Consider the following 7,061-nt stretch of genomic DNA (forward strand, 5'->3'; position numbering starts at 1 on the left):
TCACATCATAAAATCTGTAGACTGAGCTAAATGCTTCTCTCTAAACACCCACTCTGAAGCCAAAATAATCTCAACACACTCTAGATAGTGGGTGCCACATGAACATATTAATTGTCCACTTTGCTGCACGGATTGTCTTTTGGCTAATATTTCACTTAACCTGGTGAATTGTGGAAAGGGAACTTGGCTTGTAACCGGAAGGTCGCCGGTTCAAGTCCCCACCAGGTCGAAAGGGCTGGGGTACCCCTGAGCAAGGTACTCAACCCCCATTGCTCCATCGCGCTACTCAGTGTGGCAGCTCACTGCTCCTAATTCTAGGATGGGTCAAAATGCAGAGAATAATTTCCCCAAGGGGATTAATAAAGTATCTAAAAAAAAAATAAACCCACTCATTGCATTTATTACACCCTCAATCTTGTTCTAACGTAAACCCTCTCCTGACTGATCATTATCTACTCACATTTACAAGAATTACAATCATAAACAATAATAAACTACAATGACGTAAATAAAAAAATACTGCCTCAGTCGGTGCCTCTCTGATAATAATATTAACACACTCACAGAGACAGTGCAAACTTTATTGAACTCAGTGCCATATATCAGTAAGTTATATATCGCAAAAACAGAAAGTGGTGAATCAGGGTAGAACCATTTTCTAATTACCACCCTATATCAAATCTTCACTTCCTTTCTGAAATCTTAGAAAAGGCAGATGAAAATCAATTATTTGAATATTTGCCCAGAGCACAGAAACATCACTAGTTAAAGTTAGCAACAACCTTCTCTTGGCCTCAGATAATGGTCTAGTTTCTTTACTTTTCCTGTTAGATCTTAGTGCTGCATTTGACACCATTGATCATAAAATTATATTGCAGAGACTGGAGCAGATTCTCGGGATCACAGGTAATGCCCTCTGCAGTTTAAATCATACTTAGCTGATTCCAGTTTGTTCATGTTAATGACAATGTCTCATTGCAAACAAAAGTTAATTGTGGAGTTCCACACAGCTCAGTGCTAGGGAATGAAGTTTCCAAATTACTCAACTTAAATTAAAACATTGCATCCACAAACACACAATCAAAGGCATTTGGGAAGCATAGCCTCCAAAGTTCTACAGGACATTATTAGAAAGCACAACATAAACGTTAATCAATGAGGCCGGACCAAATAAATCAGGTTGTTTAACTCCAGGAATGTCTCGGCGGCATTAAGTCCTGGATGACCTGTTACTTTCTAATTTAAACACAGAAACTGACCACATTGTCACTCTAGATGACATCACCATGGCTTCCAGTTCCACTGTTAGTTTTGACCAGGATATGTCATTTGCGTGCAAAGGTACAAAGCACTTGTCGTCAGGCCCATCATACCTGAAAGAATTTGTTTTACCTTATAATCCTAACAGATCACTTCGGTCCCAAAATGCAGGCTTACTTGTGGTTCCAAGAGTCTGAATGAGTTGAATGGAAGGCAGAGCCTTCTGTTACCAGGCTCCTCTCCTGTGGAACCAGCTCCCAGCAAAAGTTCGGGAGGCGGACACCCTCTTTGTATTTAAAGTTAGATTTAAAACCTTCCTTTTCGATAAAGCTTATACATAGAGCAGGCTCAGGGAAACCTGAGCGTCTCATAGTCATGCTGCTATAGACCTAAACTGCTGGGGGAATCCTGTGGTGCTCTCACACAGGTTTTGAATATGACTTCATTATTATGAAGTGGTCCACTCATTCATGCATTTTGGCCTCTATGCTGATGATGTATTACTTTTCCTCCAACACTCACAAAGCTCTCTTTCCAAGACTATTGCACTTCTTAATAAATTCTCAGCCATATCAGATTACTCAATAAACTGGGCAAAATCGATCATCCTACCAATCAACCATGACTTCAAATCACCAATCCTCTGAAATCTGGAAACATTAGATATTTGGGAGTAAATTTTTCCTCCAGGCTGTCAGATCTAGCACAATCAAATTTCAAATTTTAGATCACATCTCTATGGAGAGAATGTCTGCTTCCATGAAGAAACAATTACCTATCTTTGATTTGACCTGGACTCCTCTAATTGATTATATGTCCTAGGGCGGGTTGATGACTGTGTCTTCCCTGTGGTGTGGTGCTATGGGCCGTGCATCTGGGATGCCGGGGTTGTCTGGTGGTCTGTGTGGGTTGGTGGCCCTGGGCCTACCGTCCCTCGGTGGCTGTGGGTCTCCCCTGGGGGGTCAGGGTGAATCTGTGGGGGGGCTGCCACCTTGGCTTGAGGGGCCCGTAGGGTAGGGGTTCTGGGTTGCTGCACGCTGGGGCCCGCGGGGCGTTGGGGGGTGGAGTTGGCCCCTAACGGGGGGCTGTGGGTGGGGCCAGGGTCTGGGGATCACTGCCGTTGGGAATGCCGTGGTGGCCTGGGTATGGGTCCGGCCTCATCAGGCGTGGTGTGCTCACCGGGGGCCTACCTTCCGGTCAGGTGTGGGTGTATCTGGTCCTCCGCCCCGGCGGCGCTCATGGGATGCCGTGCCACATTTCCCTCCGCCACTTTAACTGCACATTAGATACCAACATACATCATATCACACTCCACACACACGCACACACCTCCAAATCATTCACCAGTGGGCTGGGGCGCTCCTGAGCGCCTGATTACTGCTCACCCCCCAGCCGTGTCGGGACTGGCGATCTGGGTGGGGGCAGCAGTGGTGGCCGGGGAGCATCGCTGGACATGAGGGATCTGGTCCCCTGCGCTTGGTCTGGGGGGTGTCTGGGAGGCATGGCTGTGGCCCATCATGACGCACCTCCCTGAAGGTGCTGTGGTGGGCGGCGGTCTGCTTACCTGGCAGGGTCGTTGGCGGGCGCAGGCGCTCCTGGATGTTGGGGGACCCTTGGCACCACGGGGTTGGGCACAGCCGGTCCTTGGACCACTGGCCTCGCCTCTACTTGGGGAATCTGCCCTGGACCGGCTCGGGGGTCTGCCTCTCTTCCGTCTCTGGGGGCCCCCTTGGCTGGTGGCCCTACGTGGGCCTCCGCCTGTCCCTCCCTGGGCTGGGGGGCGTGCGGTCGACTGTGGTGGGTCTCTGGCCGTGCCTCCTTGGTGGGCTCTGCTCCCCCCGGTTGTGGGCTGGCCCTGGCACTGGGTGCGGGGACCCTGGGCCTCTGTGGCCTGCCTGGGTGTGGGGTGGCTCGGCCTCTGTCCGTGGTCTTGTCCCCGCCGGCTCCCTCGGGTCGACCCTGGGTGGAAGGGCTTCCCCCTCGCACTCCTCCGACTAGCCCCCTGCGGTATAGACGCGTTGCTATCCTGGGGTTGGTGGCTGTGGGCCTCTCCTGCCCTATACGGCTAGTGGGCACCCTAGGCGCCTGGATCATTTTCGGCCCGTCGCTGGGGACTGGCCAGACATTGGCACAGTCCCCCACCCTGATTCCAATCACACCTAATGACAACCCCTGCACATATACACTGATATGCGCGATCACACACTCGCACACACACGCACACACACACCAACACACTAAGATAAATTAAACTTAACTGCTATAACTGTTGTAAGCTCGGACATACTCTCTTGATGTGGTTGTTAACAATTACTATAGAAACTGTACCTGAATATCAATCTATCGTTGTCCATGTTTTGCCTTGCCACGTATGTTCTGTATACGCTAAATAATTTCAACTGTTTAATGTTATTAACCTGTTACTAACACACTAATGTCATTCTAAAGTTGTCTTTGTTCTGTCTTATCAGGTATGTTCTGTCTATTTTATATAATTTCAATTCAATGTTACTAACCCATGCATTATACTGTTGTCCACCTTGCTCTCTCTCTCTCTCACCCTCTCTCCCTCTCGCTCTCTCTCCCTCTCGCTCTCTCTTTTTTTTGTCTCCCTCTCTCTCTCTCACAAGAAATTAGAATTTATGTTAACTACATACCAAAAGACTTTTAATGGTGGAAAGCACTGTACCTACCTGACCTCAGCCTCTACGCTGTTGTTTGTGTGTAGTCAAGGCCTTTATTGATGCACAGTGACAGTTACAGTGAAATGTGTGACTTACCATATCTGTGTCAGACACTGGGCCAAAACTGGTAACATAGATGTCAGTCTTCACCTCCGTTACTCGGTCTACACAGAAAAAGAATGACACTGTATTAAAAAAAACATCAGAAGCTATTATGTTTTGTAAGTCAGACCATTTTAAAAATAAAGGTCAAAATTTAAACTGCCCCAAGTGAATGAGGTTTTGCTCACAACTGACATGAGGATGAAACGTGAGATCAATAGTCAGAATGCCGCAGTCCCACACTGTAAAACATTTTTTCGTAGAATTTACGGTAAAATACTGGCAACTGTGGTTGCCAGAATTTTACCATAGAAAATACGGTCACAATGTATGAGACATTACGGTATGCTGTTTTGGCAACCATAAATTTCACAGTAGGGGACTGTTATTTGTTTACGGTAATTTGCTGTAAAATAACAGCTATAATATAAAACTGTTTATGGTAATTTGCTGTAAAAATAACAGTTATTATATAAACTTGTTTACAGTAAATTCTTTTAAAAATAACAGATAAACTGTAAACCTAATTACAGTCCATCAGTGAAAAAACACGGTAAAACTGTAAGATATAGTACGGTACTTTATTGCAAAGTTCAACTTTACGGTAAAATACTGGCAGCTGTGGTTGCCAGAATTTCACCATAAAAAATATGGTACAACACATATGGAATTACAGTTTGTTGGCGTCAGCAAATGCAAATAGTAAATTATAAAGGACATAATCAATTAAGCCCATTGTAAACCAAAGTACAGACTATAATTGATCAACTTTAAGAACCTCTCTCTGCATATACACATTCTCTGTGAAAAACACAACTTGTCCAGTATACTCACAAGGCAGTGTTGACATCTTGAAATGACAGTATGTGTCCATACATATGAAAGATAGTCCATGGTAGAAGAAATAAACATCATGAAAAAAGGAGCCACTTGCCCTGTGTTGATCACTAATGAGTCACTGAGACCAGACTTGGCTGAAGAGGGCTCTTAACATGGACATTGTGTTCAAGAAACTGGAACTTAAAGCATTCAGCAGTCACCAGTTCTGCTTGAAGACTCATATGTTGTCCATCTGGTGTCCACTGTAGACTGGCATGATCCTCTCTGCAGCCAGAAAACAGAAACAAAGCAAAGGTTAGATTGATGCAGTGCCTGAGCATGATGTCATGACCTAGGCAAGGTGGCAAACCTGGCTCCTCCGTGCTCCACTATCCAAGACTGCACACACCCTCGCTCCATAGATGCACATATGGATGCTCATTTCATGATTCTGGCCTTTAAGGTGAAGCACATTGGGCTGTGGGCTTTCATGGGGGGGTGCTTCGAACAAAAGTCCTTGCATTCCTCTGAGGGGACGAGCACTGGCTCTGCTTGTGACCCCAACCATTACAGTTGTGGCAGCGAATGTCACCTTTTTTAAAGTTATTCTGCTGCCTTGGCGCTTTTGCAAATGTGCGTGGAACAAATCGATTGAGTGGGGGGCTATCTACAGGTGTAGTAGCAGTTACACTCTCACTTATCTCTCTCTCTCTCTCTAACAACAGCGGCCCAGGGCCTGCGTTCAGTCAAGTTGCGGGCGCCCGGCTGCATGACGCTGGTGACATAAAACGCAGCTCTCCTTGTGGTCTCATGGCGGTGGGCTATCTCATAAGCTCTGGCTAAAGTGGCTGGACGTTTTTCTAACAGTCTTTGGACTAGCTCTGTCTCGCCCAGGCCATTTGTGAAAACCTCAACAGCAATAGCGTCCTGCTCCGCCTCTGACCAATCCCCATAAGCCACAGCTACTTTCCCATAAATGTCATCTCTAAACACATGAAGAGCCTCACCAGGTTTGCGCACTCTTTGCCTTAGCTCCACTGCCACAGCTGCGGCATGATCCGAGGAAGGGCCATATGCAGTTTCCAGTTCTTCCAGCAGACTGCGATTGTCCCATTTGGAAGAACGGGGATTTCTGTGGACAATGGCGCCTGCAGCTCCATGGAGGCAGAATTTCACAACAGGTTATTAGGCAGTACCTACAAAAATACTGTGAGCGACGGAAATTTTCAGTAAAGCCACCAATGCAATGCAAGCCCAAATTATCTCCACCAATGCAATACAAGGTTCCTTTAACTGTTTCATCTGATAGTACAATCCCATTCTCCTCCAACTCCTTCAAGTCTGCTAGTAACTCAGAGAACACTTTAGCATGCCCAAATGCTTTGAAATCTTTCTCTCTACACAGTAGAACAAGTAACACATGGTCTGTGTTTGACCGTACATGAAGTGGCAGGTTAGCAACAGATGCATAGACAGCTAATACCTTACGTCTTGCCGTTGCAGAACCTAAAGGGTTAACGACTTCAAAGGCATCTTGGTACAGTACTAGCTTGAGACATTATTGATTCTGAGCAAAAAACGCATTGGATTTGAATATCTGACCATCACTAATGTCACTTAGAACATCTGTGGGAGACTCAGCTGAATGCTCCCCTGATTTCTGCCACAGGTCAGACTCTAACAGACATTTCAGTTTGAACAGATGATGATACACTATGCCTCCGGTAAAAATGTGCCTTCTATGGAGTTTGCAATGAAGCACATAATCCCTCAAAGTCTTAACCGATTTGCTACAGAAGTTACAGCTAAACATTTAGCATTAGCAACGTTAGCTGTAGCTAGCGACTTCTCAGAGCCCTTTAAGTGACTCTTCTATTCTGCAAAAAGCAGATAGCAACACGACCAGCAACTTTTAAGATATAGCCACCTGAACTCCTGTGCTTGAAAGTCAACAAATAAGAGCTAATGTGGCTCTGCGGCTAGCTAACGTTAATCGGACAATGAGCTGTGAATGTGCTTACCTGAAGAAGAGACTCTGCTCCTGTGGGTGCGAAGAAATGGCGTTCCGTTAACTCCGTGGTCCTCTCTCTCTGGCTCTCTCTCCTATTTATCTGTCTCTCTGTCGTTTTTTGTTTCATGATTTACGGTAATTCAATGTATTTACTACAGTACTATACTATTTTTGATTTTACGGTA

This window comes from Solea senegalensis, linkage group LG16 (genome assembly GCF_019176455.1).
Source record: "Solea senegalensis isolate Sse05_10M linkage group LG16, IFAPA_SoseM_1, whole genome shotgun sequence".
Lineage (NCBI taxonomy): Eukaryota > Metazoa > Chordata > Actinopteri > Pleuronectiformes > Soleidae > Solea > Solea senegalensis.